This window comes from Solea senegalensis, linkage group LG17 (assembly GCF_019176455.1).
Source record: "Solea senegalensis isolate Sse05_10M linkage group LG17, IFAPA_SoseM_1, whole genome shotgun sequence".
NCBI classification, from domain to species: Eukaryota; Metazoa; Chordata; class Actinopteri; order Pleuronectiformes; family Soleidae; genus Solea; species Solea senegalensis.
In genome coordinates, this window is record NC_058037.1 from 1956425 (window position 1) to 1971300 (window position 14876).

General features: G+C 43.0%; 1 protein-coding gene across 2 annotated transcripts in view; it reads left to right on the forward strand.

The window, feature by feature from the left end:
- bach2b (BTB and CNC homology 1, basic leucine zipper transcription factor 2b) overlaps window positions 1-14876 on the forward strand; it is a 102711-nt gene that overhangs the window by 69197 nt on the left and 18638 nt on the right. The gene's annotated exons all lie outside the window — the stretch shown is intronic.

Genomic DNA, 14876 nt, shown 5'->3' on the forward strand with positions numbered 1-14876 from the left:
GGAAGGTTTACGCCCAGTGGGTGCCACAGCTTGACCCCTGATCATGTCACAGGAGAACTTGGCACATTCTGAAGCACATCCAGCTGGTTTTCTTGGACGTTTCCTTAACCAGGATGAGTGATGGGTCCACCACTGCAGCCAGAGACAAAAAGGCAGCTCATGCAGTGGAAATATCCTTTATTTCACTATCAGGATGAGATTCTCTCTACCTAGGGCATCCAAGCGCTGCATCACCGCAGGGGGAGACTACTCTTGTTTGATCAAATTCGACCATTGCATCATGGTCAGCCTATGATCCTTTCGGCTTGAACGTATCCCAAATGCAGATCTTACTTGGAAGTGAGCTGAGCTGCCCTGTACCACTTGGTTGAAACAAGTCTCCTGACTCCGTCTGCCCCGTCGCACCTCAGTGTCTCATCACTATTGACTTTTTCGATTACTTTTAAAGTTATTTTTTGTTGTCACTTCCTCTGTAGCACTATTCTAATTTGATGTGTTGTTCACTGGAGGATAAAGTCTCTGTGAAAGGTGCGACAAAGTGTAATGCGGATCCTATAGGGCTGCGATTGCCAATTAGCACCTGTCAGCCTCCACTGATGCCGTCGTCGGCAGCAGGTAACACTTTGCGAGGCGAACGGCACCCCGGGCTCGTCAGGGTTCAGTAACACCGCCTCACTCTTGCTCACCTCAGCTCTCACGCTGTCACTTTAAACGCAGCCCTTTCATTCCCCCGCTGCACACGCGATGAAAGTATCCCTCTGACGTACTGATGTGGCACACACACACACACACACACGTGCGCATACATAGTACATACATGTGCGGCTGTGAAAAGTGGGGCACATCCCACATGTGTTGTAGGAGCTGTGGCTCCTCACTAGGGCCAGCATGCATTAATAAAGCAGTGCCTGTCAAATGACTTTGTTGCCACTCTCATGCAAAAAGAAGTCACTGTCAGATTGCTGTCTTATGTAAAAATGAGCATCACTGTTTTCTTTTTCTTTTTTTTCCCCCTCTTCACTCCCGTGTGCACAAAGCAGCCGCCCTTTCATTCATTCGCCCCACTTACATGAATAATGCATGAGGCTCTGTGTGTGTGTGTGTGTGTTTCAGGTGTGAGATGGAGTGTGGAAAGTAACATCTTTCAATGACTGTCTCTTTTATGTGCCAGCGAGACAGAGAGTTAGCGCCATTGAGGATTTAACCAAGCCTCCCCTTTCCCTTTGTCTCTCCGCCGTTCAATTTGACAACATTTCACATCTATTTTTTATTCTTTCATCTCAAATACACAAAGCAGCATATAATTAATATGTTATTGTGCTGCAACGGGCACTCGGATATAAGTGTTATATTCAATAACATCCTGCCAGTGAAATCATATACAACGTGCAGAAATGCAATGTTGCAAGTAATGGTTCATTCAATATGTACCGCTTTATCCTCCCTCCCTCGCAGGGAGCCGGAGCTAATCCCAGCTGACACGGGGCGAAAGGCGGGGTCACAACCTGGGACGGGGCGAACACATAGAGACGAACAACTATTCATTCTCACATTCACACCTACAGTTGAATTAGCGCGTCCAATTAACTGCTGCATGTTTTTGGACTGTGGGAGGAAACCGGAGAACCCGGAGAAAACCCACACACACACGGGGAGTGCATGCAGAAAGGCCTGTGTCCATGTGAATTAGTGATTGAGTTCTTCAGAAAACACCATGAGTTACCTGTGGATACTGATATAAAATGATGATTTTGTTTGACATATGGGAACAACATTAGGAAGAGAACTCTTGTTTGTGTAGCAAATGCAAGGGCAAATGTGCAACATCACAAATGCGCCGTGGACGCTGACACACAGTCAGTACATTTACATGCCGTTAGAAAAAGATGAATTCTTTTCTTCGTCTGACTAAAACCGGACTTTTAAAATACATGGAAACATTTTATTCTGATTCATTTTTTTACTGAATACTTAAAATAAAAAGCACATGTATGTGTGAGTTCAAACTGGCTCAGGCACTCTCTGCACAAGTTCCAGAGTTCCTGGGTTTTGACCCAGAAATCCAGACGACGTGACTCAATCTGTGATCCATCAGATAAAAATCTATATATTTTGTAGTTGACGGATGGCACAAAGACACAGTACCAGTTAGTCACCTACTAAATTTGTAAGGGGTCAAACCTCAAAACATCTAATACCACCAGGCTGAAAAAAGGAGCATAGCAGCATCTTGTGTAGCAGAGGCGGACACATTCCATTCCATTTTCAACTTCACTGAGCATAGAAAGGTACAGATTTCCAAGGTGGTCACACTTTTTAATCTTGCACTTCAGCCTCATTTTCAAACTCAGCAGCAAATGAACGATTTAACATCACTGCTTGAGTAATATCAGATTGAAAAAAAAAAAAGGTGCCAACACTGCAAAAACAGAGTAAGAGGAGGCAGAATTAACACAATCACCTTGGTGTCATGTTCACGTCACTGCAGATCGAAGCCAGAGTTGATAAAACTTGTGAGGGTTTTTTGGAGTAAATGCTGACATGTATCTACTCAATCTACTGCAGACACAAGCCACATGTTAGCAGGTTTAGCAGTAGACAAGGGCCTATAGTGAGAATTATCGGGGACCAATATAAATGTCATATTTCTACTGCCAATACACTATGCAGTTATATGATGACACACTTTTGGAGTTCATATACTTTGTGTGAATGGCAAAACTGTAGTGTAAAGCAGCTTTGACATTTCATTAAGACTAGAAAAGTGCTGTCTAATATACATTTATCATTTACTCCTTGTGCTGGTGCAAAACCTGGATAAAAACCTGTCAGGAAGGGCGTCTATGCTGATCACTGAATATGAGAGAGTGAGAAGTGGTGAATCTTTTTATTAATTAATTAATTAATTAAATAAATAAAAACTCTTGTGTGCTGTCCAGCAGGTTGTACTGTACATCCCTCTGTGACTGTCTAGACAAGTCACAGACGGCGCGTTGAGGTGTGTGATTTCACTGATGTGGCTTTTTTAAGGTCCACTGCCGCCCTTGGCTGTTCCACCCAGTGACTGGAGCATGCTGACGCATCTCTGCCTCATGCCTGAATGTTCTTTTCTCCCTGATGGCGGGCGGGGTCTGCTCAGCCCCCCCCGCTGCATCCTCTCAGAGTGGCGCCTTTTAGCCTATAGATTATATAGCAGCACTTCACTGATACTTACGTGTCTGTCTGCACTGAAGGCTGCCACCTACATATGTGAGACAAAGGAAACAAATATGCCATTAGAAAAAAAGAAGGGGGGGGGGCTTGTGCAGATGAAATGTGAAACGAAGACACCTCCTCCCCCATCACTGTCATCTTTCCCCTCTAATGGCCTTGCTGCCCCCTTAATAGACCGGGCTGGCGAGGGTGAGTGACATCATCTTTATCTAATGTGACCGTGGTCTTGCAGAGGAGCGGACAGTTTAATCAAGGGGCTTTGTTGGCCATCACATCATGGGAGCAAAACAATCGCGCTTTATCTCAGTGATGGTGTCCCCCAAGCCTGCCTGCAAGGGGGAAGGAGCAGAAAAGCACAGCGACCATCTGGATGATGGCAGCTTCAGTCAAACACAAAATGTGCTTCACTGCGCCCACGAGGGATACTCCCTCTCCTACCCTGACTTTAACCATCAAAACTACAAACCTAATGCTAAGAAAGTCGCCTCTACCTGCGGCGACCTTCAATGTTTGTCCCCTCGATGACACGTGTCCACATCGATCACAGCGTATTCAGGTTGAGGTCCACGTGTGTTCGGTCTTTCTTGTGAGCGTAGAGGTCAGTGAGGATTGTGCCACAAGTTCACAGGAGGAACAGAGAGAGAGCCCTCCACTGGAGAGGAGCAGTCATCACTGTGACAAACACAAATGACCTCCATCTTGTGTGAGTGTCTGCAAAGATGCAACATCAAGTTTTTATAGAGCGAGTGTCTCGTCTGGTCAGTCGGGGGCCAGTCAAGTGAAAGAAGGCAGACGATATGAGCTGAAAATGATGTTACAGTATGCCGTCACGATGTCATAATAGTGATTTTTGTGACTAGTATTTCTAAAATAATAAAGAAATAAGATATGGAGCTAATTACAATTCAAATATAACAATAAGTCAGGCTTAACTGTTCCTTTCTTCTACTTGATTTCACCTTGGTTTTATGATTATATAGTAACTGTGATTCAGTAGCATGCAGTACTACAGCCGAGCGTGTCGAGCCCCGCCCACTCAACCCCTTCACAAGAAAAGATATACACACTCAAAGCAACATGGGTTGCCAGACCGCCAGTGCAATTACCTACAAAAACACGACGTTTCCAACTCTTATTTGCAAGAACAAATTGCTTGAGTTTAAGTTCTGTCAAAGAATAGTGTTGCCACGTATCAATGTGCATTTTTAAGTGGTTGCATGGAAACGATGGCCCTTTTGTCGTGGGTGTACAGCACATACCTGCATATTACATAGACTACACCACTGTGTCCAATAGATTTCTGCTTGCATGTGACGCTCTGAAAGTTACAGTTGCAAACATCAACATGAGATTGTGGAGGCTTTAAAACGGGAGTCCCGATTCTTATGGGTGATGTCAGAGTTGCATAGGAAACCAAATTTATTGCAGTCATCAGAAAACCCAATCATTTTGCCAGCTTAAACAAATCATATCATCATTCAGAGAGAGATTCCAATGATTGGCTCCTGCACTGTTCACTTGTCCTGTGTGGGAATGTTGTGGCCGGCTGAGATGATTGATTCCAAACCACTGCAGGGACAGCAGAGTCTTATAATAGGTGGTAGATCACTGGCCTCTGATTTATATTCTGGAAAAAGGCAAGGGCAGCACTGTGATTCAGCAGCGCGCTGGTCCACAGACCTCAAACCACCTCCTGTTTGTCAGATCTGTTCTCAGTCATCATGAGCCTGGGAATACTGCACATTTTTCATCTCCAAAGGAAAACACACAAAATACACAGACTTTGTTTTGAAAGGGGAGTGTGTCGCCCTGTGATGGTACAAAAGGAATTGGCTGTCATTTATTTTCTAAAGACAACTTTGGTTCTAACACCTCACACTGTTGCATTGAAATCCAGAAGGTCATTATTTATAGCATCTTTAACAAGCCTAAGCAGCAAAAACAGCAACATTATAAAGGCTAGTTCCACAGTTAGGGTTGGGGTGAGTCAGGATAGGACGGCAGTGTTAAATATTGTACAAACTAGGCTTTACAAAAATCTCAAAACAGTAGGAATGATGCATTATTTAGCAAAAATAACTGTCCATAACTGACCCACAGCTTGAGGGAGGAGAGTAAACAGTTGTTGTTTGTTCAAGTAATGTACAGATGATGTTTAGGACAAATGACAAACACAAAGCAAATTGTCATGTCATATGACTTTAGTGAGTTTGATAACAGATGTATTTATGTTGACTTTACATTACTCATGCAAATAACTCCTTTTTTCACTCGTTTCCACTAAGTGGGCGTCTCTATTGTGTTTATTTGTGCACGTAAAAATTGTTACACCTGTTAAGGACACTGTAAGAAGATGGCTTCCTGTTCCTTTGACCTCTTGTGACCACCTGAGTAAGGACTGTCATCTCTTCAAAGTTGTTATAGCACAGCAAAGCCTCTTAGGAAGATGATCAGGGTCTTTGCTTGGTTCAGCAAACATTGTACTGGAACCAAAACTATAACCTATCTCTGCCCTTACCAGAGGGTCCAGTCTGTGATGTAGTAGAATATACTACCCATGAGTAATATAATCTTTGGTTTAACAAATTCAGCCATCTTGTGCTGTCATGTTTTCACGAGCCAGACTGTACATTTTGTGTTTTGAAGCAGAAGCTTTTTACCCAAAGAAAGAAGAATGTCATTCTTTCTGGTGTACAAATGTCACTGTAGTTCTAAGGTGCACTTGGGAAAGAGAGGGGTGTGAGGCCAAATCCTCCGTTTGCTGCAATCTGGAGTCACACGGAACTGTTAGCACAACCTTTCTCCTACCAAGTAGCGTTAGTTGCCTTAAACTAAAGCTGATACACGTGGCAGGACTTCCATTTTCCACAAGGGAAAGACTTGTGCTCAGACAGCAAGAGTTTAAAATAGTCCAGAGACAGATGAATGTAATTGACTTGTGGTGGTTCAAGAGAGTTGGTAATTGACATCCATCCACCACCTGAGGTCAAACAGTTGATCAGGGATGGACTGAGTCTGAGGGGGGCCCCGCACCTACTGGTCCCATGCCAAGTGCCTGGCCTATTAGACAGATGGCAGTAGGCAGGATCCAGGGACAGAGCCTCGCCTTCCTTAGAGATGGGGGTTGGGTGGTAGAACATGAAGAGTAAGTGGAGGAGCGATATGGTGCGGTTGGACGTGCTGGCACTCACACCCAACCACCCCCACCCCCCCCTGCCAACAGGGGGTCTCTCATTCTCTGCCAACACAAGGACACAGCTCATCCTGTAAGCTGACAGAGAAGATGCCGAGTCTTTGTCTTGAGTGTTGGACTTTTTCTTGCAGGAGCACCTTGAGTAGCCAACATGCTGGGCGACAGCCTGCGGAGTGATCGCCATGTTTTCACTCTTTATGTTTAACCTTCACACCCGGCAGAGCAGAGTTGTGAACATCTCCTGTGATGAAAGGAGTAGTTAGTGGGAGAGTTGCATCAGTCTGGGCTGTAGAATCTGTCATTCAGTAGATATGGGGGACGGAGAAATGCTCGACACACAGCTCAAAGGTCTGAGAGGAAGTCGTTTGGTTAGAAACAAACAACCCGAACACAATCTTGTTGTGTCTTAGACAGCACAGATGTAGGGTCATGTCCTCCCGGTAGTCTGGTCAGTCCTGTAAGCTGCACTGGCAGAGGATTAGCATCTACACTATCTGATTTAATCCACAGTCTGGGGGAGGTTTACTTACTCATAGCTCAGCACCAGGAATATCTGGTTGTCAAATATCACTGGAGATGATGCTTACATTCACATCTCAACATCACTTTATTATTACATTATTTACTGATTATGGTCTGTATTTATTGCACTTGAGCATTGATTTCAAGTCAGAGTTGGGTTGTTGTTGGTTATCACATCAACAGCAGACAGACTGTGACTGATAATCCATCTGAGGAAAGTTGGTCCGTCAGTCTGTTGGATTGTAGTGGTGTTTAATCGCAGTTGGCATTATGTCCATAATTTAGAATTCTGGCATTTTTCTGGATTCTGCCTCCTTCTTCTCAACCTCCCGTTATAGTGTCTCTCAGTCCCTTTCCCCTTCTTCTTCACTTAAAGAAGTAGAACATAATCATTTGCAAACCAGTGACTTGTGCAGTATCTCCAGAGAAAACTGAGGAGACCCAGCAACCCTAACTGTTGAGTCTCAGATTATAAAATATTAATATTTTGGGCATGTACAGATGCATACACACTTCATAGACCAAGGCAATTTCTTCATTTCTAAAATGTTTCACTGATAATGACGTGGTTTATTGCATCTATTTTTTCAATGTTATGTTTTCGGGATTTTTCATTCATTTTCAGTGTTGCCAGTTTTTGCCCGTGCTAGAATCATGAACCGTCCCTCTTAGTGCTTCCTCTCTCTGAGCTGTCCTGTGATTGGTCTGTCCCCTGTCAATGGGCCAGATTCCCCAAGGCTGTAAACAAAGCCTAGAGGTGGTGCAGAAATCTAGTTCTCTTTCCATGTCTGTGAAGGTTCTCATTTGTCCAGGTCACAGTTATCTTCAGTATCCTGGTCCTCGGGACCCACTTCCCTTTCATGTTTTAGATGTTTCCCTGCTCCAACACGCGTGATTCAAATGGTCAATCAAGTGTGTGTGAGCAGGGAAACATCTAAAACATGCTGGGCAGTGGGTCCCCAGGATTGAGAAACCCTGAGTTAGCTGAAGGCAACTGGACTTGTTTGCGTTAGATTTGAAGAACCTCACATCCAAGAGGCTTCTTCAGTTGTGACTAAATGGTGGCAAAATCGAGGTATTTAGCCTAAGGGTCACCTGTTTCTCTCCCAGATCACAACGTTTAGATTACAATGACAGATCTTTGTGGAATTATTTATCAGAAAATGCCAAAAACTGATTTTATATGCAGAAGTAGCTTAGTGTGTTGGATTATTAGCCACAGGATGTTCCAGTGTGATCAGTATAACATGTTATTGTAAGTTTGTGTGCTTGGTTACTACACGTCGGCTGGAGCCGCCTTTACAAAAGACTTTTCATCTGCATGGGAGCTTTTCAGTTTTTGCGGCAGGCCCTTTGTCCCCGAACATTTCCTGTCATTTCCTCGGGGATAACAGCTTAACCCTCACAATGGCGTCATGACAGCGTACAGTGTGGTGCCTCTTTCATTTACATTTACATGAGCGCCGTGTGTGACTCAGGCCCTTCATTGTTTGTCTGCGAAGATAGAGGTTAATGTCAGGTTACTCAGCACATCTGATGTTTAAGATGGAGTGTTTTCTGTTTGCGCGGGGAAGCACTCCATTGTCATGCCAGGCCACATCCTCATTAGCATGCATGACATGCAGGAATTCACTGAGGCCCATTTGCATAAATTAGTCCTCTCGTCTGTGGAGGCAAAAGGCCGATGTAAGGGAGAAGTGCTGGGTGAAGGAATACGAAGAGTTTTTGAGTGAGGCGAGCACGGTGTGGAATTGCTCGGACTTTTTTTGAAAGGATATTTGGCAGGCTTCCTCAAAGTGTCATGTGAATTGTCAGTGTGTGTGTGTGTGTGTGTGATTGGCGTCTGCCTATAATTTCCTGTCCTGTATTGCCTGTCCATTCCAGCTGCATGGCAGGGCTGTTTGTCTAAAATGGCTCCTATGTGTCATGTTGATGAATCTGCCTCTTTGTCTTAACTCACCAAGTGCTGCCAACAGCGTACATGTTTCCAACATCATGTGTTGGCCGGCTAACGACCACAAAACACTGTGTATCCTCCTTGTCCTTCTCCTCTTCCTTTTTTGCACTTAGTTTCCTTCGCTGTGACCGTGTCTTCCTTCCCTTCGCTCATGTCCCCGTCCTGTACTTACGCCCTCCCCGTCTCCATTCTGTGTCGCTCCCCGTGCAATTTTCTTCATTAGGCTGCTGTGCTGGTTGTAACAGTGGAGTAATCACATATGGCGCAGGGCACACATAAAGATGTGCCCCCGCAGGCTGCAGCTGCTGATACTAGCTGAAAATAGATCCCTGGTATGCTCAGCACTTTTCTCCTCCAGCAGCGTAGCTGTTTATCAGTAGCCTTGGATGCAGCCGGCCTTATTTAAGCTGCCACTGCTTCATCACAGCAGTTGGCAGGGTTCAAAGTGTGCATGTGTGTGTGTGTGTGTGTGTGTGGAACATAGTAGATATGGGACGGTATAAAAATTCTCGCCACAATTATCCTGACCAAAATAATTGCCATTTTTATTTATTGTGTACTGCGATGACTGAGAAAAACACTCTACTGGTCAGAAACATCACAGATAGGAAAGTGAAAAATAATGTTCATAATAAGTGTACTTACATGAGTCTATACATTTATAGAAATCCATAATTCTGTTGGAAATGGACCATCTCTTTCCAAATTACAAAGGACATCTTTGGTACTACGAGCCAGTGTGTTATTAAATTATTATTTTGTGGGGTTTTTTCTTTTTATTGTGTGTTTTTGTCACTAATGGATCACGTTTCCTAGTTGCAATGTGCTGTATTATCCGTCACCAAAGCTCAAATGTACAGCGGAATCAAACGAGTTAACGATTCCCATGACGCTGCTTCTAACCATATCAAACTAGGTCTTTTGATATTGTTTTTAATTAAGAGAAAATAGATATTGTGTGTTAAATTGACAGTGAATATGTTATCAGGTGATGGAACATGGATTTTTTTTTCAAAATGAAACATTAAAACATAAAATAAACTCCATTACGTTCTTAAAACCAATTTACAAATGACACGACTGACTCGTCAATTATTAACCCAGCATAAGTGGAAGCTGTTTGTGGTCACCACGTACAGTATAGGTCCAGATAAACAAATGCAAATGACTCCTTCATTATCAGCATTAAATTAACTAAGCGTTAAGTGAGTCCTGCCCGTTTACTGCTGCAGGCGGATAATCCGTCCAGATTCAGAATGTTTTCAAGAACTCAACATCATTATTTTATTATCATCTCTGCTTGTTTCTCCACAAAGCCCCAGGATAAGCTGTAGTTTCCTTCTAATCTCAAAGAACATACTGTGTTTTGCGTCAGAGTTGTGTCCATTTACAGCATCTTAAATCTTTCCACGGGCTCTGCATGCACTTGTTTGATTGTCAGTGTTTATCAGACTCAGGGTTTAAGGGAAGATGCCATAGGTTGCATTATGGGGAATGTAAAATCCAGGGTTTTTTGGCGACTGACCTTTACAAGGACAAAAAATCTGAATATTACCGCCTCTTCTGCACAGATGTGGACCACTCTTTGTTAATCTCTATCAGAAATCCCCCCCCCTAACTTTTATGGGTGTGTAATAATAGTAAATCACCAGAGGGGCCCCGGAGTGGCGGAGAAATAAAAAAAGAAAAGATGAATTTATGGATATGATCAAGATCATAAAGCAACATGATAGAGGAGATAAAAGGGCCACATAGAGCATGCTATTGTGCAGTTTGCAGCATAAACGCCCGAGATTCAGATTCAATGGATTCATTATTGCAGCATGTACAGAAATGTGGGCACTGCAGCAGCACAGTGGAGTCGTGGATGTGCTGTGCTCATCAGCAGAGCAGCCAGTCAAAGCCTCTACCCTCCCCCCATACATCACACACACACACACACACACACACACTCCCACTGACTCAAGCGTAGGCAGGTGCACACATACCCACAATCCCCCATCACAGATATGGAGTCAGCAGCTTCTTCCTCGCAGTGACTAATACATGCGATGCCGTTCTAATAGCCGCAGCTCTTGCTGTGCTTTAGACCGGAGCCAGGCTGTGAGATTACAGCCTGTGGGAGAAGCAGAGTTAAAACAGAGGATGAAGGTTTGATGATCAGAAAAATGAAAAAATACAGAAATATAAAAATCAGTGTTTATACTTTCCCCCATTACATATTAGACACCGTCGGCAAACAGATGTGTGCTTAGCATACGTCACATCTGTTCAGTCTGCTGCTGGCCATGAAACATGTGGCTGTCTGTAATCATATCAACAACAACAACAACAACAACAACAAAAAGCCAAAAAAAAAAAAAATCAGCAGATGTCGAAATGAAATTAACATGAGAATTACGATTCAAGCCCAGATAAGATACAGCGACGACAAACGTTTGTATTGATGCAAGGGAAAGTTACATTTGCAGCATTTAAGGCTGATCATAAGTGCTCGCTGCTGCGCGTATAGGGAACACGAGTCGAGAAGTGACTCACTGACAAGGTGGGACACATATCAAGCTGTCGTGAGTCAGAAGAAAGAAGAACTGACAGGTTTGACAGCTGTCGCTGCAGAGCAGGTGCGAGGAATTTCACCAGGCTGCAATTGTGAAGTAATAGGAAACATGTATTTGTAATTCAGAGAGAGGGCACTCCTAACGGCTGCTCCACCACGTAGGTGATGTCCCTTTAGTGGAAAGCTATTGCTATTCCAGTATTGGGAACAACTTCCTTCACTGCATAGCATAAACACGACTTTTTCATACAAACCTCCAAAATGACTCTAACTGCTGTCGTAAACATGCCAGACCTGTGTGTGGCGCTGTAATGCTACCACAGAAATAAAGAAGCAAACAAAGATGACGTCGAGCATGCGCAAAAATGTTGTGCGCTTGTGTACAAATGTTTTTTGAGACAAAATTAACCAAAATATTTGTGACGAAGGACAGAAAATGTCCAAAAAAAAAGTCCAAACACAAGAAGACGGCGATGATGAAAATAGCGGATGCAGGCGCAAGAGTGAACTGGGGCTATGACAACGTCGCTTTCTCAAAGTTATTCATATACATGAAAACTCAAGGGTAAATAGCCCCGCCTACCCCAGCTTTAACATCATACTCTCCATAGACTGTGAAAAGTAGATGATGCCTCTCTAAAGGTTTAATTTGACTTTTCAACCCCTTTCCACAGTCACCTGATTCCAAACCTGTGTCATGTTAAACGGTTAAACTATGAACACATTAATGTCAAACATTACAGCCCAGGTCAGCAACTGGCTGCTACTTTTAAAAGAATACTTTTGGTAATTTGGATTAAACCAAAAAAAAGAGCTTAGTTTTACTGAAGCCAGTTTCACATGCCGACCTCTGCAGTCGAGGCTCATAAACTAATGTTAACAACGTGGTAAAAGTAAAAGCACTTTTACGTTGAGGGTTAAAATGGCAAACAGGAAGAAGTCAATTATGGCAACAAAGTCTCTCCAGTCTCCATTCATTTGTCACAAAAAACATTCAAAAACATAAAGATGGAAGTTCTTAGTCCGTGAAAGTCATGCAAATAAAAAACACTAATATGCAAATAATTCACTAGAAGCACAAGATGTTTATTTAACAGAAGTGAACCTTTGAAAACATAAACCTTGGTTCAAAAAGTCAAAGTTGCTGAAACTTGCTTCGTCAGTTTTACAGTTTAAAAACTGACTGCTTTGATTATGTGAAGACAACATCTCCCGTGATCATCCACTGCTCCACAAACTCGGCCTTTTGTTGTTGTTCCTTTTACTGGAGTGTTTTAAACCACATAATCCCTGTGTGTGTTTTTAAGGTCATGTTCCATCGTGTACTGCGTTGCTGATTTATCCGCCTAAAGCGTGTATTATCTCTAATTCCACATAGAATTTCTGGAATATCAACAAGGAAGAAGTCAATAAAGTGTTGGCTTGGCTGCGTTTTTGACCTCTGAAAACTACAGGCAACAAGCTAATGTTTGTATTTATTCATCTTCCAGAAGAAAAGAAAAACTCACAATGCCTGAGGATTTAATACAATTTCAGACTCAAATGACCTCCGGCTATTTTTTGCCGACATGTTTTGTTTCCTCAAACAAACTCCACCGAGCGAGTTGTGTGGTTTGTTTTAAGCTTGATTGCTTTGGAGAGCAAGTCCTGTTTCTTTTTTATTTTGTTCTTTTACGAGCAGTGTGTCTGGCAGAGATCGCAGAACCTCTGGAAGCTGCTGCTGCTGCTGCTGCTGCGCTTGCACAACCATTCCAGTGCCATTCCACCTTGGGTAATTTATCTTCTCGGTTTCCCCCAACAAAGGCAGCAAAACAAGGAGTAAACAGTGGGCTCATTAAAACCACACAGGAATGCTCATCCCTTACATGTGCAGGACTCTGTTAGTTTTTGTTAAAAAGCCTTTACATCACCCTGCTTCCTGAAAAGAAAGCATCGTAGAGCAAACAATAGCATCCGTCGCTTCTGCGCGCATGGTTTGATCGCATACCCTGAATGTAGTAAAGTGGTGATTGCAACCTAGTGCGAACCTTGAGTTAATCTGTAAAGCGCAGACAAGCCCATGTCTTACAGCCGGCTCCCGTGGCTCCTTTCTCTCGTCTGTGTGCTCAGTGACAGCAGCAGCAGAGGGCGGCCTGGACTTCTGCAGGCTCAGGAGTTTACCTAATTATCTGGCATTAAGTCTAAATGGAAGGCTTCCCTCCATCATCCTGTACCACATGGCCACAACAGGGATAAGCCGCAGTCTTACAAACCATTAGGGCTTTACAAGGCACTTGACCTAAGGACACAGGAAGGGAGGCAGAAGGCCCACGTCTTGGTCACAGTGCTACAGTAGAGAGTACTGGCAGACATGTTGATTTCATTGTTGTTAGGGCAACCAAAATGTATCATCTGCACCTTTATAATTATAATTTCTATTTATGAGACACGGTATATTCGTGAGCAGTTCAGGAGTTATTTTTAAAGCAAATTAGCACGTCCTTCTTTATTCAACTTGTATGGGTGTCAAATTACATCATCACTTTTCGCAAGTAGCTCAACACTGTTTCAAAAAAGACTCCTGTCTTTTACTTGCTTTTTTTGATGCTTTCTTTGTGTGCACTGTTGTTCCGCCTCTACCACCACTGTATTTAATTTAATCTTTGACATTTTTGTAAATTTCATTGTGTAGCAAATGAAATCAAAACCTCATTGTATTCTGCACATCTGCTGTGTGTGTAGTGCCTAAAGTTGTCATTGGATCAGTGGTTTGAATCATAGACTTGTGTTTGTCTGTGATCAAAATAGTTCTTTTTGCTGGTTTCAATCACATTTGAATGAGATTGACTGTTTAAAGAATATGTAACTAACTTGAAGCACTTTGGCTTCCTTTGTTTCTCAACGAAGACATCCTTTGGAACCAATAAAAAACCCCAGTAATGAGGTTAAATGTCAAAACTTTGGAAGAATATTCATGGTGATAAAGAATGTTTTTGTCCCTGCAACATTTTGAGTAATTACATGTAACTAAACAAGATAACACACTCAAACCTCCGCTAAGGCAGCCCAGTATCCATATCAGTATCACCACTGCAATCTGATAACTTCTTGGGCAATAACCTATACTCCCACACAATTTCATCAAAATCTATTCATTACCTTTTGAGTTGCTTCTCGAAAACAGTCAAACACATGAAAAAACCTCATTGAAGGAGGAAGTTAATATTAAGCAGCTTCTTTTGTAGACATCTTTCCTCAAGTAAGTAAATGTTCTTCAAATACACAGAATTACCACATGTGGGTGTAGGCGAAACCAATGATGTGACCACAGAGCAGACAGTGGTTGGCTGCTGGAATGTCCCACAGGTTATTATCATGAACATGGAGGATGGACACACACAACCTGCCAATATTTCCACACCACCAGTTCTTGGTTACTGCTGTATACAGTAGAA